General features: G+C 44.9%; 1 pseudogene; it reads left to right on the top strand.

Annotated features, from left to right (window-relative positions):
* The window catches only part of LOC111960495 (large neutral amino acids transporter small subunit 4-like), a 29,885-nt pseudogene extending 4,065 nt beyond the window's left edge, over positions 1–25,820 (top strand).
* Positions 25,821–26,164: the final 344 nt, after the last annotated feature.

Here is a 26,164-nt window from a genome sequence, read left to right as displayed (position 1 = left end):
GCCTGGATGGACTAGAACATATAATAATATCATTAGAACATGGCCTGTGATGGACTAGAACATATAATAATATCATTAGAACATGGCCTGCGATGGACTAGAACATTTAATAATATCATTAGAACATGGCCTGCGATGGAACTTAGAACATATAATAATATCATTAGAACATGGCCTGTGATGGACTAGAACATATAATAATATCATTAGAACATGGCCTGTGATGGACTAGAACATTTAATAATATCATTAGAACATGGCCTGTGATCGACTCAAGAGTCCTCTGATCATCTGCCACAGTGTTTTCTATTTTCCAGGCAGCATTTAACATGTGAATAAGCCTTTTTGTTTATGCAGATCAGGTCAGTCTTGACGCTCTTTCATCCTTGCCTTCTCGTATGTTTTAAAAGATGAACGCTTTCAAAGGATATCTGTCAAACAGATTGCTGAGAGTCCTTTATGTGTTTGGTGTCATGGTGACCTCGGTCCCCATATCATTGGTTCCGCTGAAAGGATCTGAGATTGGACCGTGGGCTGCTTCTGTTTTGGTTCCTCACCTATCTGCTAATGGAAAAGTTTGTGGTTAGGCTGACATTGTGAAGTGTGAGGCTCGCATTCCTCCCATATGCAACACCGTTGACTCCCAGTCCCTTCACCTCTGTCTCTCCGGCAGCTCTTGTGTTTCGTCACATAAACTAAACCGTCATCATTCCCCCATTGCATTTATCTTGGTAGAGTCTGTTAGTTTAACACTGTAAGGTGTGTACTGTTGACATAGTTGGGTTTACACTCAGTTTAGCTAAGGCATGGTTCACTGACAACGTGGACAGAACATATTGTACGGGAAATATCAAGCCTCTTTATTTTTAGTATGAAGCATCCAGTGCCAGTACTATTAAAACTTAATTGACACTTTTTATTTTTATTTAACCTTTATTTAACGAGGCTGCCAACAAAAAGAATAGAATACATTTTTTTCTGTAATGGAACCTGGAAAAGCATGTTTCATAAACCTTTCATCATCATGTGTGGTGTCCCCGTCTTTGACCCCGTTCCCCCTCCCCCTCCTGTGATTTAAGGTCAGGTCTATGGCAGGGGCACATAGTTGGAGTGTCTGTGTCAGTGTATAGGCCCTATGAGCCCTGTGGCACCTCATGTCGCTAGCTACTGGCAGGAAACACGAGACCCTAGGGCCCGTGTGGAATGAGTGTTATTTCAGCAGAGACTTGAGAGAGCAGAGCGGACTCCCCGCTGACACCTCACCCACCCTGTGACCGCAACCACCTCCTTGACAGAACTCAGCCTTACCAGCTTCCTTAAACTAGTCTGGTCACAGATCTGTTTGTGCTGTCAACCTTTGTTTGGCTTGATCATAGGAGTTGCCAAGACAGCACAAACAGACCTTGAGCAAGGTACTTAACCCTAATTTGCTCCAGGGGCACTGAACTACTATGGTTGACCATGTAAAAATCACATTTCACTGACTGCACCTATCTGGTGTATGTGACAAAAGAATCATAGCTATTTATTTTTTTATCTGGCACCAGGCTAGCTTTTCCAGCTATTTTAATCAGTGTTGTGTCATTGTTATTAGCGCTCAGTAACAGTGGGATGTTTGCGGTGTTTGGGAGGACATTATCTGGAGCTGATGAATCTTCTGTCTGCTCACTGCTTTGAAATAGATAGTGCTTTAAAGGATTATGATGCCGGAAAATACTGTCAGCTGGTTATCTCTGGTTATCTCTGGTTATCTCTCTTCCTCTGATGAGTTAACGCGAGGAAATGCAGACGTTCTACGCCGATGGCAACCATTTTCTGGCAACAAAGCTAGTCCGCCGGATTCTGTCAGTCGTTTACATTTATCACTGATAAGTGATCGGGTCAGACGCATTGAGATTGACACGGCATCTATGGACATCAGTAAGAAACACATCCATTTCCCACTGATGGATGATCAGGTTAAAGATGACAAATATCACATTATGTTCTTATTATGTTGGTGATGTAGTAATCTTGTTAGAGCATGGCCTTAGAGTCTGAATGTTCTTATTCAGACTCTAAACTACAAGGAAGAAAGCTGCAGACACATAGTAGCTGGAAAGCAGGGCCCGGGCTAGATAAATGCGGAAAAACACTTAGGAAATCAATTTTTCTTTGAATATTGTACGTTAGGTGAACTGTAGTATCATAGCAGTAACGTCACAATAATTTATTTGTTTCATATGATTTCATTGGCTCCGGATGTTCTGCGAGTCATTAGAATCATGTTGTAAACCCTCAGAACTGAGAAGTGAAGTGTTTTGTTTGAAGGCGTTATGAGGTCTTTGTTGCGCTAACACAGTGTTTGTGCTTCGCGTCACTCAGGGCGCTTCCCTTATTGGCTCAGCAGCAGCAGCACAGGCTCARGTTGTCTAGATTGCTCAGCAGTAAGAGCCCGCCAGGCAGGCCCAGCTGCCGTTGGCCTTCTGCTAACCTATGTGTTAACTACCATCTACCATGACCTTTAACCTACATATTATATAATACAGCCATGTCTACTCACAGCCTCACTCTCAAGAAAACAACAACCTGCTTTTCAAGACTGCTTGAAAAACACCTTGTGTTACCAAAGGTTTTTGGAGAGGTTGTCCGAAGTCACATCACCTGAAAAAAACACTGAAAAAATAACAGTTTGTCTTGCATCCTATCCTCCCCCAGGCCCTTACTCAATGCCTTACTAGCTCCCCGAGGCCACTAAACATATTTTTTTACGAGACTTGTCACTGTCAAGGCTGTCATCATAGTCTTTAGTTTTATCTGTTTTGTCTGAGTTAAACTCATGGAGACTAGGGTATTGTCTACAGTTCTCTCTCTCTCCTCAACAACAGTAACAAGCCTCATAACCAAGTCACTGGTCTCCAGTCCTTTTTAACAAACAGTGCTATGAAGTATGAAAGATGGACATAAATGACTGATGATTGGAGCACTCTGTCTCTATCCTCTTGGGGATTCACTTTGGGAACGTTTGGGGGTGCTAAGGTGGTTGGGTTGCCATGGAGCTGCCTTGCATGGGGGTTCAGAGTAGACCCAGTGTCTTCCAGCTATTTTTTGCAGCTTGTTGATCCCAGCAGTTTCTTACAGTATCTTTCACTGAGCTTTTTCTGTCTTCCTGGCCTGTCCATGGCTCTCACTGTCTCAGGAAGAGACACACGAGACACAAATGAAACACAAATATAGGCGTGCCTTTGAGGTGGATGGATGACTTTTCAAGATGTTTCCTCTGAAATCAATGGCCTCAAGTGAGGGAGGACGTTTCTTAGAACACTTACGCAAGAAATGTTGAAATCCAACCCCAAACAAACGTATATTCAATCTGCACTCTCAGAATGTTTTCATCATTCAGATGGTCCATAACATTCTCCCAATAGGCACATTCTATCTAATCAAGCTAGAATGTGAAGTTTTGGAAGGAACTTTAGAGTGATTGTTTCGTCTGTGGGTCTTCTGATCAAATTAGCACGACTGTCTTTTCCAATCCCGTGTTGATAGTCTGATCATGATTCATTTCTCTACCAAAACACCAGGAATCTCTTTTTAATGTATGTTTTGATAACGTCTATGTATGATGCTAAATCTTTTTTTCCCTCTGGGATCATGAAGTTGAAGGTTCCATAAAGTTATCTTGTGCCTCCAGGTAACAGCACGAGTCAAAACCAGTCTGAGCCAGTCCTGGTTGGGGATGAAGAGGGGATCACCCAGAGCCCCGTGGTGGAGGAGGAGTACCTCCAGATGAACGGCTGGCCCATCTGTAAGGACCAGGATGAGATGCTGAACTTGGCCTTCACTGTGGGCTCCTTCCTCCTCAGTGCCATCACCCTGCCCCTGGGCATTGTCATGGACAAGTATGGCCCCCGCAAGCTCCGGCTGCTCGGCAGGTAAGAGAACAGAGACAAGGTGGTATGTACAGTTGGTGGTAGGTACAGTTGCGGCCACTATAATTTAAGCTAAGGTGTTGGGGTGACAGTCTCTGTACCCAGGTTTGAGTCCCGGCAGGGGCTGGACCACAAATTCGCTATATTGGTGTCAGAAGTGGGGTGGCGGTATTGGCAGAATAATTGCCGCAATGCACATGCAAACACGGCACTCTAAAGTTTTATTGAGATTGTCACAAAAACCTCGGTACAGGGTTTAATACTTTTAGTGCCCGCAACTTCCTGCTGCATATGTTTTTATGTTCTATTTCTGACTTGGGTCTGTCTTTGTATGAAAAGCCTTCCTCATATTCAACCTGTTCTGTTATTTCAGTACCTGCTTTGCCTTCTCATGTGTCCTGATCGCTTATGGATCGAGCGACCCCAAGAGTATGTATATTTCTTAATTCTTTCTTTATTTACTCAACGTTCTATTCTAGTACAGTATGTATGTCTGTTCCACCCCGTCTCCTTAACACATGTGTTTTCCCTGTACAGATCTGTCCATCCTCATATTCTTTGCTCTGGCACTGAACGGGTTCGGAGGAATGTGCATGACCTTTACTTCCCTCACGGTAAGTGGTGTCTTCACCTGTACTGCAGGGAGAGGCTGGGGAGGGGAGAGAGGGGAGTGAGCAGAGAGAGGTGGGGATGGGGACAGTGGCGGAGGGGAGAGGGGAGAGTGCTAGGGTGCAGGGTGGAGTAGGGAGACAGGGGAGCAGAGAGAGGAGTGAGGAGAGAGACGTGGAGAGGGGAGCGAAGAAAGAGGGGTGGGCGGGCGGGACATGTCGTAAACCCTCCCATGGGGGTGTCATCAGCATGGAGAAAGTGCTGCATCACAGGGAGGCCACGTGCAGAAGGAAAAGGAGAGAGACAGACCCTGCCTTAGAAATCAATTATTCAACTGTGCTCTGGTCCAGCTGAGAGCCTAAAAAAGACACCTCCTCATTACTTATTCATGATCCTGACAGGGACGCAGCCCTTTGATTGGGCGGCCCAGACCGCCAGGGTTCACAGGCAGCTAGACTAAATGTTCTGATTGATCTTGCCTTAGGACCGGCCGGGTTTTCACTGACACAATGGTGTTTACAGATAACGTGATTTCCTTGTTTCATTGTTTATCTGCGTAGATAAAACACAGACAATGACACACGCACAATAATTTTGAGAGAAAAGAGACACGGTATGCTGAGCTGACAAACAGGAAGTAGGAAGGCAGTCACACTTAGCGCTGCTGGGGTTCGTTCAACCCCTCCCTGGCAGTTTCCTGCCCCTGGCCTCCCCACCACCCCCCACTGCAGGGGTCTGTTTGTCTGTCTGGCTGGCACACTCACACACTACCACTACACCCAGAAGCTGCCCAGCCGATTTCTTCTGCCCCCCCACTCCCACTCCCATACTGTAGGTGTTGTATTAATTTTCTCTGGTTTCATTCATTCCCCACGCCAGCATGTCTCAGCCTGTCCTGCTATGGCTGTTTAGTTCCCTCACATGTGTGTGTGTGTGTTTGTGCTTGTGTGAGTGCCAAAGAACTGGCCTCTGGCGTTGTTTCAGCTGTTCTGTTGCAGTAACCTCACTGCGGTAATTCCTTGCTCTGACTAACAGTGTGTTTTACACTGCTGGTCTGGGTTCATGTTGTTCTTGTACAGCGGGACCTTTTTTCTTCTGAACGTTCTTCTTCTCCTCCCGGGTATGGGGGTCAAAGGTTTTCACAGAAGATTTTGTAAACTTTTTTTAATTCAAATATACCCTTTTTTCCCCACAAAAGACGAAATGGATACATTGTATCTCATTCAATCAGTCTGAAGTCATTGAGTTTGTCCCCCACAGACAGTTGCTATGATTATGTTTAGGTTTATTCTGTGTTTCAAAGTCATCTGGATTGTAGGTTTACACGAAAGGAAAGCTATGCGCCGCGATACCTCTACTCCATCACCTTTTTTCTTTGTTTCAATGTGTTCTCTTCTTCCTGGTTCTTCTAATTTGCTGAAGGGGGTTGTTTAGCAGCTTACCCCCTCCCTCCCTCCCTCACTCTCTCTTCCTATGATTGCACACTCAGCACTCTGTGTCCGAGGCGGTACAGCTGCAGAAAAACAAGTGGAGGAGAACCCAAGGCGGTAGAAGAGGGCTCTCCTTTACACACCTCTGTTTTCTATCAGTAAACTGCCTAGCCTATCTCTGTCTGCCCCCTTCTCCGGTTACCAGCAGCAGGCTGTCTGTCTCTCCCTCTCTCTTCTCCTTCCCTCCCTCCCTCTTCTCTTTAATAGCTTTGAACTCAGTCTCTCCCTCAGTCAGCCATAGTATTAGTAATCACCACTGCAGATATCTCTCCTAACCTTCCTCAATCCATCTCTCTCTCTCAACCAGACCTTCCCCTCTCTCTGCACTCTTCCCACGCACACACGCACATGCATACACACGCACATGCATACACACACAGCGCTCCTCCTCTTGTACATTGCGGCACGTGTTAAGATGATTCTATTATCTCTGAGTCATGTTTTGCATGAAACACTAATCCTTTCTATTTTAGGACTTCTTCATTGGGCCCAATCCCTCTCCGGGATTTGTGTCATTAGGTCCTTGGGGGGAATTAAGTTTCAGTCTGGCTCGATAAACCTAGATGTTTATTTACTGCTTCCTGGCACTTGGAAAGAGAACGATGGAAGGGGTAGAGAGATGAATGCTGAGGTGGACTAATGATAGCCCGGGCCCAGATCTGTTTGTGCTAGTTCCACATTTGCATATGTCGTTCTCTTGCCAGGAAAGCACAAACAGATCTTGGACCATGCTAGACTAACAATAGCTCTTCTCTACTCAGACAGGGTCGCCACCACGAACACCGACACCCCCCTGCCTGTAAAATGTCCTAGCATCAGATGTTGACTTGCTAACTGGTGCTTGATGACACTATTCGACTGTGGAGGACTGATCGCAGGGTCATGTTGATTTCCTTATTAAAGGACATGGATGGGTCGTAGAGGCAGTCAACTGCTGCACATGCTGTTGTTTTTGCTTTCACTGTACACTCAGCTGTAGGTTTAATGTCCTGTAGGAGTGGATAGGGATTCACAAGGCCAGTACTGCAAAACAAAGTGTTGACGAAAGAGAGAAAGAGGGCGAGAGAGAGTGGTAGAGTGATGGCACAGAGATGGAGATATTCAGGCCGGTGTTGCCTGCGTGTGGTCGTCAGGGACACAGCATGTTGACTCATTTTATGATGGAGTTCTGTCCTGTCAGGATTGGACCGGTTTGTACTGGTTCCCTTTGGCTGCTGAGAACCAGCCCAGTAAGCACTACAGCTTTTACGCAACAGCAGTCCCTCTTCTCTCTTTCACTTCTCTGTTTCCCTCCTTCCGTCCATTTCCTCCTTGTCTGTTCTCTCTGGCCTTTGTGCCTCAAAGGCTTTTAGTTATTCCACTCTTCCACTCTCCTCTTTTCTCTCCCACTTTTTTCTCCGCCTGCTGCACTAAAGATAACAATCATTGCTGCCGTCACACAAAATAATCAGATGAACCCAGACGCAATGGGTTGTTTTCTGGCTAGGGTTTGTTTTCCAAGTAGAACTGCAGTGCACATATTTGAGACACGCATGCACCTCTCCTTGTAAGCAACATTTTGATATGCAAAGTGTAGAATGTGTAGTATTTACTTAGATTAGGATAGGACTGCGTCCTTAAATGGCTTTAGAAAACTGCTTACCACAGGCATTCTTTACTGTCTGCAAACGTCCCTCAGCATTTCAGATAGGGATTTTCTCAATTTTCTCAAGTGATATCTACTAGCACGTAGCCGAGTTTCATCACTTTGCAGACATTTTGTTATCTGCTCAGGGCACAAACACGGCACTGACCGCAGTGTATAGAGCCACAGTTATCAGCCTGTATCGGTTAAAGACTACTGGATTGGCCATCATGTTGTTGATCCCCCACAACAAATCAAATGTTATTGGTCACATACACATGTTTAGCAGATGTTATTGCGGGTGTAGCGAAATGCTTGTGTTCCTAGCTCCAACAGTGCAGAAATATCTAACAATTGACAACAATACACACATCTAAAAGTAAAGGAATGGAATTACAGAGCAACCTTGTTTAGCTTCCAGTACATCCTATAGAGTTAGACACTGTTCATAGTCCAACACTCTACCAACAGACTTTTATCTCCATGACTGTTCAGATCCCAAAATGGAGCCAAATAGAGATTGGTAGGTGAATGCAGACAGTCCACCATTTGTATTGACCCTGCCTTTTCCTCCTGGCTCTAGCATAGCTAACAGCGATGGGTCTGTGCCCCAAATGGCACCCCATTCCCTATACTGTGCACTACTTTTGACCAGGGTCCATAGGGACTTGGTCAAAAGTAGTACACTATGTAGGGAACAAGGTACCATTTGGGATGCAACCAGAGACAGTACTCATGAAACAGGAACAGGTAATGTCTGCGGTTAACTGAGATTGGCCTAGAGCGAAAAGAGTTGGTCAATCATTAACCAGCCCTGGGTTGTCGTTTCTGCCTCTGAACACTGTATTTAGTCATGCCTGATGGAGTAGAATTCAGGAAGTGTTCCCGAAATTGGAGCACTGGTACTGTGGCCAGGTAGATTAGGAAACTCATGGCTGCATTGCTATCAGGGTCAGGGTCAGTAGGCAAACATTGTTCAACGTTGCAGAGAGAGATGTCATTATTAGTGCTGATGTGATTTCCTTATTCTACATCCTAGAAAGTATTTATATCTGAATGTTCTACAATGTAGCGCCCCTGGACTTTTTAACTAAGTGACACAGATCCTGTTTCCCAACCTGAACTTGCCTGTTCTCACAAGCTGTAAATCTACCTCCTTCATTACATTGACAGTTGGATATCCTTCTTATTATGTCATAGTTAAACAACATAATTATGTGGTTTGATTTCTGCACGTGAATGAGAAACTTGCCCGTGGTGGTTTGTTTTGGGAACCACCACAGTAACTCTAAGTCAAACTGACTTCAGACCACTAAAACTAATGAGGCACCTACAGTAATTGCAGCATTTAAGCTGGGAGCTGGTTTGGACCTTCAGATGCTGTTGNTCTGTTTTCTATCAGTAAACTGCCTAGCCTATCTCTGTCTGCCCCCTTCTCCGGTTACCAGCAGCAGGCTGTCTGTCTCTCCCTCTCTCTTCTCCGTCCCTCCCTCTTCCCTTTAATATCTTTGACCTCAATCTCTCCTTCAGTCCGCTATAGTATTAGTAATCACCACTGCGGATATCTCCTAACCATCCTCTATCCATCTCTCTCTCAACCAGACCCCCCCCCCAACCCCTCTCTCCGCACTCCTCCCACACATACATACACACATACACACACACACATGCATACATACACACACAGCGCTCCTCCTCTTGTACATTGCGACACTTGTTATGATTATTCTATTATCTCTGAGTCATGTTTTGCATGAAACACTAATCCTTTCTATTTTAGGACTTCTTCATTGGTCCCAATCCCTCTCTGGGATCTGTGTCACTAGGTCCTCGGGGGGAATTAAGTTTCAGTCTGGCTCGATAAACCTAGATGTTTATATACTGCTTCCTGGCACTTGGAAAGAGAACGACGGAGAGAGGTAGAGAGATGAATGTCAAAGGTGAAGTGAACTGGTGCTAGTCCCAGATCTGCATATGATGTTCTCTTGCCAGGAAAGCACAAACAGATCTTGGACCAGGCTAGACTAATGATAGCACCTCTCTACTCAGACAGGGTCACCACCACATACACTGACCCCCCCTGCCTGTAAAATGTCCTGCCATCAGATGTTTACTTGCTAACTGGTGCTTAATGACACTAATAGACTGTGGAGGCACTGATCTCAGGGTCATGTTGATTGACTTATTAAAAGACCGTCAACTGCTGCACATTATGTTGTTTTCACCATGCACTTAGCTTTAGGTTTTATAGGGGTGGATAGGGATTGACAGCAAGGCCAGAAATGCAAAACAAAGTGTTGATGAGAACGGGAGAGAGAGAGTGGTAGAGTGATGGCACAGAGATGGAGATATTCAGGCTGGTGTTGTCTGCGTGTGGTCGTCAGGGACACAGCATGTTGACTCATTTTATGATGGCGTTCTGTCCTGTCAGGATTGGACCGGTTTGTACTGGTTTCCTTTGGCTGATGAGAACCAGTCCAGTAAGCAGTGAAGCTTTTTACGCAACAGCAGCGCCTCTTCTCTTTTTCACTTCTCTGTTTCCCCCCTTCTGTCAATATCCTCCTTGTCTATTCTCTCTGGCCTTTGTGCCTTAGAGGCTTTTAGTTATTCCACTCTTTCACTCTCCTCGTTTCTCTCCCACTTTTGTCTCCCTCTGTCTCCGTCTGCTGCACTCGAGATAACGATCATTGCTGCCGTCTCACAGAAGAATCAGATGAACCCAGGCTAGGGTTTGTTTTTCAAGTAGAACTACAGTGCACACATTTGAGACACACATGCAATCAATCAATCAATAAAATATATTTATAAATCTCTTTTTACATCAACAGATGTCACAAAGTGCTGATACAGAAACCCAGCCTTAAACCCCAAACAGCACTTCTCCTTGTTATCAACATTTTGATATGGAAAGTGTAGAATGTGTAGTATTTACTTAGATACGAATAGGATAAGACTGCTTCCCTTAATGGCTTTAGAGCAGGTATTCCCAAACTGGGGTATGCACACCCCCAGGGGTACGTGGTACGCCAAATCAAAATGTGATTCACATTTGAGAAAAAAAAAATATATTATTATTTCTTTTTCTTCACATTTTCAAAAAGTCCATTTATATTCTCCAACGGGGCTATACATTTGATTGAGTTTTTTTTTGCGCCTGAGTAGCCTCGTTTCACTGCCAAAAATACAATTAAACCATCTAGTGTCCAGCGAAATAACAACACAATGTCAAATACAGGTAGCCTAGTCAAATAATTAACATCCAATCACATTAACCGTTACTCTCTCGTGGGAATTCCACTAATGGTCCCTATGTAGCCAAACATAGCTGCTGTTCATGTTGGTGTCTGTACTGATGGCGCAAAAGCCATGACAGGGAGACATAGTGGAGTGGTAATGCGTGTGCAAGCAGTTGCCCCCTGACGCCACTTGGGTACACTGCAGCATCCACCGAGAGGCTCTTGCTACCAAGGGAATTCCTGACAGCTTGAAAGACATTTTGGGCACTACAGTGAAAATGGTTAACTTTGTTTAAGCAAGGCCCCTGAACTCTCGTGTATTTTCTGCACTATGCAATGATTTGGGCAGCGACCATGTAACGCTTTTACAACATACAGAAGTGCGCTGGTTATCAAGGGGCAAAGTATTGACACGAGCTTAAAGTTTTCTTTACTGACGATAATTTTCACTTGTCTGACCGCTTGCATGATGACGAGTTTCTCACACGGCTGACCTATCTGGGTGATGTTTTTTCTCGCCTGAATGATCTGAATCTAGGATTACAGGGACTCTCCGCAACTATATTCAATGTGCGGGACAAAATTGAGGCTATGATTAAGAAGTTGAAGGTCTTCTCTGCATTAACAAGAACAGCACACTGGTCTTTCCATCATTGTATGATTTTTTGTGTGCAAATGAACTCAATCTTACGGACAATGTCAAATGTCATATAGCGAAGCAATGAGTGAGTTGGGTGCGCAATTACGCAGGTACTTTCCCAAAGCGGATGACACAAACAACTGGATTCGTTAACCCTCTCATGCTCTGCCTCCAGTCCACTGACCGATATCTGAACAAGAGAGCCTCATCGAAATTGCAACAAGCGGTTCTGTGAAAATTGAATTGAATCAGAAGCCACTGCCAGATTTCTGGATTGGGCTGCGCTCAGAGTATCCTGCCTTGGCAATTCACGCTGTTAAAACACTGGTGCCCTTTGCAACCATGTACCTATGTGAGAGTGGATTCTCGGCCCTCACTAGCATGAAAACTAAATACAGGCACAGACTGTGTGTGGAAAAGTATTTTTGACTGAGACTCTCCAATACAACCCAACATTGCAGAGTTATGCGCATCCTTTCAAGCACACCCTTCTCATTAACCTGTGGTGAGTTTTTACGATGACCAAATTTACGATGACCAAATAAGGTTCTATATGTAAATAAAGAGCAAAATGATTGATTATTATTAGATTATTATTTGTGCCCTGGTCCGATAAGAGTTCTTTGTCACTTCACACTCATTTTTATGTTTAATAAATGTATCGTATAGTGTGTGTGTGGCAGGCTTACAATGATGTCAAAAAAACTACATTTGAGAGTACGCTGACCCTGGTGCTAGAGGAGGTTGAATGTTTGAAGGGGTACGGGACTATAAAAAGTTTGGGAACCACTGCTTTAGAGGATCACTGCTTACCACAGGCATTCTTTACTGTCTGCAAACATCACTCAGCATTTCAGATAGGGATTTTCTCAATCGTCTCAAGTGATAACTACTAGCACCTAGCCTAGTGAGTGTATGAAAGTGTATTGTAGACGTTTTCTTATCTGTTCAGGGCACAGACACGGCACTGGCTGCAGTTTATAGATCCGGAGTGATCAGCCTGTATTGATTAAAGACTCCGGGATTGCCCATCAAGTTGTTGCTCCCCCACAACAACATAGCAACCGTGTTTAGCTTCCAGTACATCCTATGGAGTTAGATGCTTCTCATAGTCCAACACTCTACAAACAGACTTGTATCTTTTATCTCCATGACTGTTCCAGATCCCATAATGGAGCCAAATAGAGATTGGTAGGTGAACGCAGTCACATTTGTATTGACCTTGCCTTTTCGGCTTGGCTCTGTGCCCCAAATGGCACACTATTCCCTGTATTGGGCACTACTTTGTACAGGGTCCATAGGGACTTGGTCAAATGTAGTACACTAGGCAGGGAATAGGGTACCATTTGGGATGCAGACAGAGACAGTATTCATGAAACAGGAAGAGGTAATGTCTCAGGTGAAGAGTTGGCCAATCATTAACCAGCCCTGGGTTGTTGTTTCTCTCTCTAGAAGACACTGTATTTAGTCATGCCTGATGGTGCCCAATTCAGGAAGTGCTCCGAAATCGGAACAGTGCGCGGTGGCCAGGCAGATTAGGAAGACAAACTCAAGGCTGCACCGCTATCAGGGCCAGGTTCAGTAGGCAAGCATTGTTCAACGTTGCAGAGAGAAATGTCATTATTAGTGCTGACGTCCTTATTCTACATCACATAAAGTATTTCTATCGAAATGTTCTACAACGTAGCGCCCCCAGGCTTTTTTTCTAGGTGTACACAGATCCTGTTTCCCAACATGAGCCTCTCCTCACAAGCTGTACGTCTACCTCCTTCATTACGCTGACAGCTGGATATCCTTCTTATTATGTCATAGTTATAAGACATGATTATGTGGTTTGTTTCTGCACGTGAACAAGATCGAGGAATCTTGTTTGAGGCGGTTTGTTTTGGGAACCACCACAGTAACTCTCAGTCAAACTGACTTCAGACCACTAAAACTAATGAGGCACCTACAGTAATTGCAGCATTTAAGCTGGGAGCTGGTTTGGACCTTCAGATGCTGTTGATGTTTTAGGCTCTACCTTCTGTTGACAATTCATTACCCCCCCCCCCCCCCCCATGTCCTTAATTTGATCAAAGGCAGGTGAACTCGTTCCATTACATCCAAACCTGGTAAACAAAAATATTAGCAGTACAGACAGACAAAGGGTGACTGGATATAGGTTAGTATCTTTTTGGGGCTGATCTTGTCTGTCTGCTTGCTTTGTCGTCTGTGACTGACCCAGTGAGGTCATTGTGGTCATGTTATAGTCAGGTGACACACTTGACAGATGGTGTGTGCACTTGATCATGAGTCATTGACAGTGACGACAACTGCTACAGCTATGGATGGTGGTACTGATAAATAGGTGAACTGAGGAGAGCAGAGCAATGGAAAGAACATCATATAGCCTCGTTATTGGTATGTCATTTTCTTGTTACTTTTGTTTTGATTCGATTTTTTCCTTTAGTTTATTTAGTCATATTTTCTTTCTACTCTATTCTTGAACTGCTTTGTTGGTTAAGAGCGATTCGGCAGTTGAAGTCGTACGGCTGGTAGGTCTGTGACAATAAAATTGGATTTGATTTGAGAATCCCTGTGCGACACTCGAGCACATTATTCAGCATATTCCGTATGAGTTTAGTCCAGTGCAATCCACAGCCAACACTGTGCTGTGAAGCTGTGCTAAGCGGAGGTAGGTAGGGTGCTAGGAGAGATGGTGAGAGGTGCCTTGCTAAACGCAGTGTTTCTCTCCTCTGTCTGCCAGCCTGATAAATAGGCACACACACACATGTTTGTTTTCTATCCTTGTGGGACCAAACAATTGAATCCCATTCAAAATCCTATTTTTCCTAACCCTTCTTAACCATAAAACCCCTAAACCTAATCCTAATGTAACATAACCCCTAAGCCTAAAATAACCTTTTTCCTTGTGGGACTGGCGAAATCTCCCCACTTCTGTCCTCACAAGGATAGTAAACCAAACACAAACACACATGACACACACCACACACACCTCTTATTATCCTGCCACTAGGCACCAGTGCTGAGTTGCAGTAGAGCTTTACTCACTCCTACTGTAAGTGTAACTTCTCCAGGAGGACTGGAATGTGATTGTTAGTGTAGATGTTTTGATTCTGCCGTAACCTTGCCTGCCAATAGTGGTCGAGGGTAATGACGTCTGGGAGGCCACGGCACGGGGTGAGGGATTTCCTCCGCGGCTCTACAAGAGGGAACTGTGGTGAGGGTGATGACGATGGATGTGCCATGAAACAGTTGGTTCAGGAGTTGTTGCCGCTGGTGAATGGCTCAGTCAGTACAATTTTTTAGGTGTGTTTCTTGTCAGTGTGCTGGTTGCGGTTTTTTTGTTGTTGTTCTCCCTCCATTTCCCTTCCCCGACTCTGTCTAGAGATATGAGGGCTGCCTAGTCTGCCAGACAGATGTTGCTCTCCCTTTTTAATTGTTTCTTCTCTGTCTCTCTCCTTCCCTTCCCCCCTCTCTCCCTCCTTCTCTGCTCAAGACAGCAGTTTACAGTTAGGAGTTGTGGGAACAACCTGTGCTCTAACCTCCAAGTAGAGGCTAAAATATCAAGCTCTGTCTTGGACTTTCTCTCACTGCCATAAATAGTGTGGGGGAAGCATCACAGCGATCTCCGACCCATCATTACTCATTCCATGTCAAAACCTCCAAAAAACATATCGATTTCCTATGTGTGTCATGCTTACATTTTTGGAAAAATGTTTTGTTTTTATAACGCGTGTGTGTTCTCTATGGCTATGCATGTGTTTTTACACAGTGATGCATTGATCTGATTTAAGCGTGGCCTAATCATATATCCTGTCGCTTTCTTGTGTTTTTTCTCCTCAGCTGCCCAATATGTTTGGTGATCTTTCGTTCCACCTTCACGCTCTCTGATGATGGATCGATTGCATCCTCGCTGTCACCTTCCCTGGGATCAAGGTAGCTTGCACACACGCACATCTACTTAGCTAGTCTACGCATGCATACCATGCACACCCTATGGAGGTTAGCTATCAAGGCTAACTATGCTTTCTACTATCAGGGCTACCAATTTGACTCTACTTTCCTATTCCCACATGCCAATGTGAAGGTCAGACATAGAGGCTAATGTTGTGGTTGTTGGTCCCTGCTTCCTCTCTCATCAGGTGATCTATGACCTAGGAGCCACCTTCATCACCATCCTGCTGGTGTGTGGCTGCCTGCGCTGGCCTCGTCTTCATCAACTGCTTCTTCAACTGGCCCCTGGAGCCCTTCCCTGGACCTGAGGATATGGACTACACGTAAGACACTCCTAAACATCACACTCCTAAACATCACACTCCTAAACATCACATTCCTAAACATCCACTCCTAAACATCACACTCCTAAACATCACACTCCCAAACATCACCTCCTAACATCACGCTCCAACATCACGCTCCAAACATCACGCTCCCTAACATCACACTCCCTAACATCACACTCACTTACATCACACTCCCTAACATCAACACCCCTTAACATACACTCTCCTAACATCACACTCTACATCACACTCCTAACACACACTCCTTAACATCACATCTCCCCTAACATCACACTCCCTAACATCACACTCCTTAACATCTCCCACGTAACATCACACTCCCTAACATCACACTCCCTAACATCACAGACACTCCTAACATCACACTCCCCAACTCACCACTCCTCCCTAACATCTACACATCACCCTCCATACATCATACACATCACACCCTCTTAACCTAAACATCCACACTCCACCCTAACATCACCACCTTCTCCCACCACCCCTCTTGAACATCACACTCCCACAACACATCACACTCCCTAACATACACACTCCTTAACACCACTCTAACACAGCCTCCAATAAACATCACCACTCTACACTCACATCCTTAACATCACACTCCTTACAACACTTATCACATCTCTCACTTAACATAAAATGAGTTAGCTTTTCTATTTTGTTTGTTTTACAGCATATTTTCCTTCCTAGGTAAGCCTAAATATCGCAGACATCCCCTAAACCTAATATTAGTTTAGATATTACTGGTATTTGTCCTTATTATCATTAGTATATATCCTTAGTTGTAACCCTAATAGACAGACAGTTCCTAATATTAGCCAACAATAACAGTTTGGGGATAAACTAGGACTTGAGGTTCATCTACTTAAGCTGGAGTAGGAATATTAAGGCCTTCTATAGTCTACATTCTCCTTGGAGCTCAGTACACTACATCCCCAGCACACCTTCCTCTGCAGCATGGCGAAGGCTTGAGGCCCTGTAAAAAAGTAAATCTAATGAGGATGAGGAGCTCAGCTGGCTTTGCTCTCATTCACCTCTTTAGTCTCATTCTTTGCTCTGTTTTTTTTCTCCTTCCGCTCCCTTTCTCGCTCTCTCTCTCTTCTATCTATCTCCCTATCTCGCCTCAGTGTGAAGATCAAGTTCAGCTGGCTGGGCTTTGACCATAAGACACTGGAAAGCAGTTCTACCGCCAGGTGACCACGGGTGGGAGACGACTCAGCGTGAGGGAACAGCATGAAGCAAAACCCCAAGGAGCTGGCAACAGGAGGGCAACAAGCTGTGTCTCCCTCCACCGTTGACCTGGAGGTCCAGTGCAAGTCCCAGGAGGAATGTAAGTGTCTGGCCAGGCCACATGTTCATCCAGACCGTTAGAACATGACTCAGCTGTTCATCCCAGACCGTAGAACATGACTCAGCTGTTCATCACAGACCATAGAACATGACTCAGCTCTCTCTGCTTTTGATGTCTTTCAGATCGAGAGTAGGAAAATAAATAATGCATTTTCTGTGCACACTGTGAGTGTGATGGGGTTCAATGTCTAATTTGCCATAATGGGTTTCAAGCTCTGAACCTCCACAAATCCATACTTCATGAGGCCAAAAGCCAGTTTCCTGTTACACCATTTTATTAATTTGGACACAACAAAGACATGTCTGCCAGAGACCTGTCTGATGTTAAGCTGTCCAACCACTATCCTGCTCCAGCCATGTGTAGAATTTAGATAGGAGCAGACTGTCAGAGAAAAATAGATCCAACACAACAATACAATGGATCATTGTAGCCCTGCTTTGTGGTAAACAGAGGTAAACAATCGACCATATGCAAGATCTGGGCCTGTATCTTGTACTGATCTAGGATAAGGTCCCCCCTTTTCATATAATTCATATTTTAATGATATAAATGGCTAAACTGAATCCTAGATACAGGCCTAGATCTAGCAATTGTCGACTGTTCCTCTATGATGTATTGCTATTCCATGAAGCGGATGGCTATTCCATACTCTATAACTCTTGTTAAAGAAGAGGCTCTGACTTCATCGGTGCAATGTTGATGTTTCAGAGTGGGCTCGGCCCACCAGCCAGTGTTTTGGTCCCAGCGCCAGCTTGTCTGAGGGAGCGCTGTCATTGGCGCTGAGGTCATCAAGGCCATCCTCTCTCTCCCAAATTAAATCCTGCAAACACACAACTGGCTATGCACTTTGCCTTCACTAACCCAGATCTGTACACTGCAATTAGCCACAAACCTCCAAAACACCCTCAAATCAGCCACGTGACCCCTCCTCACCTCCCTGTGCTCCCTCCGCACCCCCTCTCCCCTTCGGGCTCGGTCCTGAGGGTCACAAACTCTCAGCGGAGTCCCCTGTGGTTCTCTGCAGGCTCTCTTTGTACCGAACGGACCGTGCAATCGATTCGGACCGCATTCCAAGAAGTGCTGCTCGGGTGGCGGTGGTGGCCGGGCCCAGAGGGCAGATAGCAAGTCAGTAAGGTCCGAGGGGGTCATTATCACAACAGGATGGATGGCTTGCGCTTCTGTAACCCTGCTGGACAAGTCCACGGTCAGGAGGTTTCAAGGGCGCCTTGCTAAGGGCCAACTCCCCATGCCTCTCTGTCTTTTCTCTTTTTCTCTTTCTGTCTCTCTGTTTCTCTTGTCTTCTGGTCTCCTCTCTCTCCTCTCTCATATATATAATATATATATATATATATATATATTAATCTGTGTTTGCCCACTCATCATCTGTGATGCATGTGATGGTGGGGATTTATTTGGTTGTTAGGAGTTTTTTTCCTTTCAAATAAGACTCACTCAAAGATACTCTACACAACGAGGACAGTTTTTACAGCAGATACTGTCTGCTGTGAATTCTAAGTATCTTTCATACAAAATCTTAACCTTGTGACCCATTTCATACATCTGTTGTGTGCCATGTAGACTCAAGGAGGATGGACTTTGCTATAAAATGCTGTGGCTCAAACCAGCTGGTTGAGTTCTCAGTGATCACCTCCAGGGGTGATTACCGACCAGCTGGTTGAGTTCTCAGTGATCACCTCCAGGGGTGATTACCGACCAGCTCCCGTACTGCACTAATTAAATAATACAGTTTGATTGTTTGGAAGAAATCTAAAAGTCTCTCTTTTTGATTACAAAAATTCCACCACACGGTTCTTATATCAGCCAACTCATTATGGGACTGTTTTGTATTTAAGTAAACACTGGTCATGGCGACTGTTGCCAGTGTAGGCTAGGTATTTTGAAAATGATCACGGTGTGTCCTTACAAGTGTGGTCGCATAGTGTGCCAGTCAAGAATGCAAACCCAAGGTAGGAGTGCTGATCTAGGATCAGATCCCCCCTTTAATTCATGGTGATCTGAAAGACAAAACTGATCCCAGATCCTACTCTGAGACTCTTTGTGAATAATATTCTAACTCATATTATGGGTCCAGGACACAGGGGAGACCCAGTGTTATAGACTGAGACAGACTGTTAGAACCACTTGCTCTAATGTAATGTACCAGCCTGTAAGCCCCTTGTCCAGCCAGCATGTCAACTATGGTCCAGTCTCCAGAGCATTGGAGAGATACCTGCAGCACTGGGTAATAAACGCTGGACACATCTGTGGCGTGACCATTAAAACTTTTCCACTGCCCTGCCGCAGCTTTTACAGCTTTGAGATCAGTAGATGATTAACGGACCATGGCCCCAGGACCCTTGCTTACAGCATGGGCCCCCACATGTTATCTTGCCATCATGTTACCGAGCTTCCCTGTTTCCCTATCTCCATGTATCTCCCTATCTCCAAGCAGCTATGCCCTGGTAGTTTTCCATCACGGCATGTGGAGGAAATGAAAGAAGGCATATCCTGTACAGTACACACAGGAAAAACCTCACTCCAATCTGATTAAAAAAAAATATCATCCTGTGTATCCTCATCCAATAATAAATCGAGTTATTCTGCATTCTGAGATTGAACGCAGCATCACTGTTTAATCTTCCGTTTTACTGGAGTAAATGTTAAGGTACTGTGTTCTGCTGTTGTAGACGTTGATCTGTCTCTCCTCCTGTGTGTCCACAGCCCAGTCCTTCATGAAGAGTGTCCTGAGTCCTATCTTCATGCTCAGCCTGATCACCATGTGTGTCACCCAGCTGAGACTTATCTTCTACATGGGAGCCATGAACAACATCCTCGAGTCGCTGTCCGACAGAGACTTGAGCACAGGTCTGTGTGCGTGCGTGCGTGCGTGACTCTTGAAGATGTGTGAGTGTAATCTTTGGCGGCAATAACATGTCTCTGTCTCTCCTGCCGTTCACAGTGAGTGTGTACACCTCCATTTTCGGAGTGCTGCAGCTGCTGTGTCTGATGACCGCTCCAGTGATCGGGTACATCATGGACTGGAAACTCAAAGAGTGCGAGGATGAGAACGCCAAGCCGGGCAAAAGGTGAGTTTCACACGCACGAACGCACCCGAGCTCGCACGCACACACTCACACATGCGCAGGCACACACACACACACACTCCAACAGAGCAATCCCCTGCCTCCCAGATACTCCCCTAGCATCCACAAGACACTACTATGTTATCTGTATAACCAGGGAGTATGTGTGTAACATGTGATGTCCCCTCTGATAGAGATCTTACCCAGCCCAAGCGTCGTGACAGACAGATCCAGAAAATCACCAACGCCACACGGGCCTTCATCTTCACCAACCTGCTACTGATGGGCTTCGGGGTCACCTGCCTCGTCCCCAGCCTCCCTCTCCAGGTAAGTCATCCCTCTGTTTCCTCTCCTCCAGCTCTCCTCCATCTCGCTCTCTTTCCTCTCGGAGCTGTGGAGAAGCACACATTTCACTGCGTGTTTTCCCAGTGTTTTGTAAAGCCCTCCTAGAGCCAAAGGGAGAGATCTTGGTGCAGAGAAAGAAAGAGGGAGAGTGACTCACATGTTATTGCAGCTGATCCATTGTTCAATGCAACAGTGTCCCCTGGTGGACAGAAGTGTCATTACAAGTTATGCAAGTTATTTCCAACCCAGTTCTGGGAACATCTCTGTCAAGCCATTATTTATTAAACATGGACTCCATTTTAGGATGGAGGGACAGGGCACCATGCATGCCCTGGGTCTGTAGATTCTAGAACACATCATGTTGAACTATTTCTCTTCTCTGCCTTCAGATTCTATCGTTTATTCTGCACACCATTGTGAGAGGATTCATCCACTCTGCGGTTGGAGGGCTCTATGCTGCTGTGTAAGTGTCTCAGGAGTGTGTGTGTATGCGTGCCCAGTCCCTTCCACACAAGCACCTCACGCTGGTTGTCCTCCTTAGGTACCCGTCGTCTCAGTTTGGCAGTCTGACAGGCATGCAGTCCCTCATCAGCGCCCTGTTTGCCCTGCTGCAGCAGCCCCTCTTCATGGCCATGATGGGCCCCCTGAAGGGAGACCCCCTATGGGTAAGAGAGCAACGACCTTTCACCCTTTCCAGAGCCAAACTACAGCATACCTATTACTCACCAATGCTGAAGACCCAAGTATACTAATGTGCTATGAGCATAATGTTGCAAAGGCTACTTTATACGACTGATGTGTAGCAGCCACCTTGTTCTAAAGCAATCTTCCCAGAGTACATGTCATAGCACACASTGCTGRCCCGATGTGAAAACAYCASAGRCGTTCSCTCCWTTCTTKTSACTGATGATGTCACTTCCTGTGTGTGGTTGTGCGCAGATCAACGTGGGCCTGCTGGGGCTGACGGTGCTGGGCTTCTGCCTGCCTCTCTACCTGCTCTGCTACAGCCGCCAGCTCCAACGCCAGAAGCAGGAGCGCGAGGAGGACCCCAAGATCTACGTCCAGATCAACAACGGCAGCAAGCCCGAGGCCTTCGTCTAGAGAGACAGACTGACGGACGGGGATTTGTTTCAACAACGAGAAGGAGGAACGGAAAGTGTGAGGAGGGGAGAGGTCACAGGTGTGACGAATCGCAACCTCACCCACCAACTCCGGTCGCTCTAACCGTCTGCACTTGCACTCAGACGATACTCTCACTCTCTCTCTCACTCTCACACACACACACACACACACACACACACACACACACACACACACACACACACACACACACACCACGCCCACTGCCAAACCTACAGTATATGTTCACAAATCTCAGAGAACTACTATGATAAACACACACACTTTTACACTCCCCAGAACATCATTGACTACATACACTGTGAAAGACACGCAACAACACACACGTTGGGAAACCTCTTCAACACACACATACACGGTTCCTTTTCCCGGGACACACCACCAAATGGACATTGTTCATCTTCTCACCACTGAAATGAGAAAGGACAACCGCGGGTCTGTGAACTGAGGAGAAAGGACAACCGCGGGTCTGTGAACTGAGGAGAAAGGACAACCGCGGGTCTGTGAACTGAGGAGAAAGGAGAGAAGAGGGAGGAGGATCTCCACGACTTTCTCCTCCCTTCCAGTCTCCTCTTTGTTTCAGTGCTCTATCATTTTTTTTATTTCATTTTTTTGTCAATGATGCCATGCTCACTCCTCCCTGTCAGTGCAAAAAGAGGACACTGATTCTCCGGTCACCCTGCGAAAAGAACTAGAGAGGAAGCAAGCGTTCAACGCCATGTCAAAGACCTCCAGTGCTGGATGTGGTGACTTGAACCAGATGACGTCCTCCTCCTCACAATTATAATACCCCACCACCAGTGTTTTTACATGTGTTTTCAATGATGCCAGTAACGACGACGAGTATCGCCTCACTTTCTAATTCTGATCCAAGTTAGTCTCACACCGTCTCGTACTGCACTGGGGGTCTTCTACTTCACACCCTGAGAACTGGTTTAATGATTAGGACGTTGTTGAAACGTTATCGAAACGTTTATTGGCGATAGGTCTGTATTTCTCTCTGTGGTTGTTACATGTCAATGCTTCTCTGTTGTCACAAGTAGTTTGGACTGGAGGTAGAAGTGAAACAGGTTGTATAGAAGTTCCAGTACTCCAAATGGTGCTAAGAGTTCATCCTGCCATAACGTTCCCATTTGGTTCTGTAACGTTCCCATAACGTTCTGTAATGTTGGGGATAGTCATTGTAAATGAATTGGTAAGAATGGAACCTCATGCAACGTTTAGAAGCTAGTCGATGTAACCTTCTCATCTAGCGAGTGTTCCTTCCAGTGTCTCAAAGAACAAACCTTGTGACTCGGTCTTTTAGTTTTTTTGTTGAAGATAACAGAGGCGTGGAGTGTTGAAGCTGTCGTTTTAAGACTCTTTCAAACAGCTCTAGGAGACTAGAAAGCAAAGGCATGTTTTTTGTAACACTCAGCACTCTAGGTGCCTGAGGCAATAGCTTTGCTTTGAGTCAATTTGAGCTGAGAGTAAGTGATTAGACCAATGAGTTTCCAGTGTGCAGGCCAGCGTTTTACTTTTAGGGAATACTATGTGGCTGTAGTTCAAACAAAGCATGGCATAGGTTGAAACAAGCCTCTTACCGGTAATAATGTGCCACAACAACACAAGGTACAGCACAGCTGTAGAAAAAAAGGGTTCCTAAAGGGTTCTTCGGCTGTCCCCATAAGAGAAGCGTTTTTGGTTCCAGGTAGAACCCTTTTGGACATCCGAATAACTGTTTTAGGTTCTAGATAACACGTTTTTTTTCCTAAGAGTGTAGGCTATGTTATCAAGCACCAATGCATGGTCCTATATCACTCTCACTGGATACACTGACAGGACCACTGACTGGTCTTGTCTTGGCAGTCCGTTTTGTCGTGCAAAAATAATTTCTTATTGACTTGGTGTGTTTTCTTTTTATTTGTGATGACCAGATTTTGTTTTTGTCAGGAGATCTGGTTTTTAAAAAGTAATACGTTTTATCAACTGCATTTTACCTGCAATATGATACTGACATACTGTTCAAGCTTTTGTTCTGTTTCAAGACAAATGTGATTTAGTACAAATGGTTTTACGAGAAATGGTTTAAGATAGATAGGAGATGTGTGGCTTAAGGTGAACTGTGGTTGCTATGGGCCTATACCTGCCACCACGGTTCTACAGTACCTGAATTACATGGATGAATTTCAATTCTGATTCGCTGTAGCAATACGTACTTATGTGAGTTGCTGAGCAATTCTCTACTCTTCCCGGCAACACATAACTCTGTGAACAAACACTGTTGTCCAAGCACACACACACAGTGCAAGAATGTGGATTGATATAATGTAATGTTTATTACAAAGGTGCTTCTCAATGACAGGAACATGGACTCATATTTTTCTTGATGTACTGGTCAGGTAGTGACCATCTAGTTCCTGGATCTATCAATGGTCTCACTTACAAAGCCTCACTTTGTAGCGACAAATTACTTGAATTATCYAATTCCAACTTTAACTTTGATTCACTTTTCAAATCAAAAAGGGAGATGGAGAGATGCTTGAATATGATATCTGATTCTAAATCCACACTCTTGCAGCTGTTGTGAATGTTGTGATCGTGGGACCCAGGTGGGCGGGCAGGCAGGTCATGATAGGACGTTATGTTCTTGAATGATCTGTTGCAGGTAACAGACACCGGAGAGAGAGAGTGTGAGAACTTGATTGATGTAGCTCTACGTCCGCAGATGCAGTATTTAGACTGGACGGGACACCTGCTTTTCCTCAGTCACTCACAGAAGCACTTCCAAAGACTATGTAACTAGCAGATTGCCTCTCTATGTGCAGATGATTTGAGACGCGGATACGGCAAGTTGGTGCCCCGCCCTCTCTCATCATGACCCGTCACATTGATCCATCCATGTCCAAACCACTGTCCTGAACTGTTGCACTGACAGACCTGTTTCTCCACTGCAGTCTCACCCAAACACAACCACCCACCCAAGAGATCCTTCACATACTGGCGATGGAACTGAGAGACAATGCTAGAATCCCCAAAAGCTTCAAGAATGAAATAAGTGACAACTGAATGGCACATATGCACCTTAGTCCTCGTATCAGGATCTCAATGCTATTTTTCTGAATGGCCTGCATTGAAATATAACATAGACAGTGCACCTCTTGCTGGTTCTGCATGTTAGCATAGAATGTATTCCCAGTAGTATTTTTTATTCATAGAGTAATGACATCGGAACTGCAAGAAACTGTTATTTTTGTTACTTACCGCGGGTGGTCTTAGTCTCTCCTCGTGTGCACCGTCCAGTAGGTCCCTGTCCCTCAATATAGAATGGCTCCTTGCTACTGACTGCTGTTTAGGCCTGTCTGTTTGGGTTTCTCGATTTCAAGGATCTACACACACACACACACTCGGATAGAGAAACAGGTCTAGACATCCTCACTTTGAACATCACTCTACTTGTCGTTTACATGAATTTATTTTGCGAAAAGAGAAAAAGCATGTATAGCCTTATAGACTGGTTCTCGTGGCTTGAACATGTGACTAGAGATTGCAGGTGGATTCTGATAATGATGCTATACTGTACTCCAGCACAATGAATGTGGGATTGGGATGATTTTCATTCGCTCAGTATGGGAGAATCAGCACTTTTTACACTGCCATACCTTAAACTGTCATTCTACTCAAAATGCCATCCCCGTAGTTCTTTTCTAGATGTGACATACTTTTACTACTATCCCCTTCCCTGGGATGTAAAGTGAGATTGATTGACTGGCTATTCTCTGATGACGAAAAACAAGCAGTGTTTTTTTGGATAGAGTGTTTTAATGGTTTGTGTGTCACTTTTAGACATTGAGCGGGAACTTCAGCTGAAACACCAATGCTTTTCCCTGACTTGTACCTTATTTTTTTACATTCTCCTTTTTGGTGTTTGTTTCAATATTTCATGTCTATATACTGTATATTGGATCTCAAGTTTTTGTCTTATATCACATTATAGCCATTGTTATTGACATTTTGAGTCGTCTAAATGAGAAAAAAAATCTATATGAAAAACATAAACAGATGAATTTGTAAAATAAAGTGTCCGTTTGTAATTATTTGACCTTGTTTGACGTTTTTGCACGTTTCCTCAAAGTGTGGTGGATTTTCAATCACTCTTAATGCAAGATGTGTTATAGAACATGACATATCCCATGTTACAGCTGTATGCAATGTAATGGACAGAAGAAAGTATGGACGGCCTGCTTTAAGTGGAGGAAGCCTGCCAATGCCACCTCGCAACTGCAGTCATTCCTAAATCCAACCACCCTAGGGGGAAATTCCATTTCTCAGGGTTAGGCTATTGTAGGTTTCATATTAGCCACATTTTTTGCAGTCAGGAGGAGTGACATTAATCATGACTGTAATGGCTGGCAACTTTCCAAAAAGAAAAGGGGCCTTTAC

Source organism: Salvelinus sp. IW2-2015, linkage group LG4p (assembly GCF_002910315.2).
Source record: "Salvelinus sp. IW2-2015 linkage group LG4p, ASM291031v2, whole genome shotgun sequence".
NCBI lineage: Eukaryota > Metazoa > Chordata > Actinopteri > Salmoniformes > Salmonidae > Salvelinus > Salvelinus sp. IW2-2015.
Note: the sequence above shows the minus strand (reverse complement) of the source record. Positions and strands in the feature narration are given on the sequence as shown.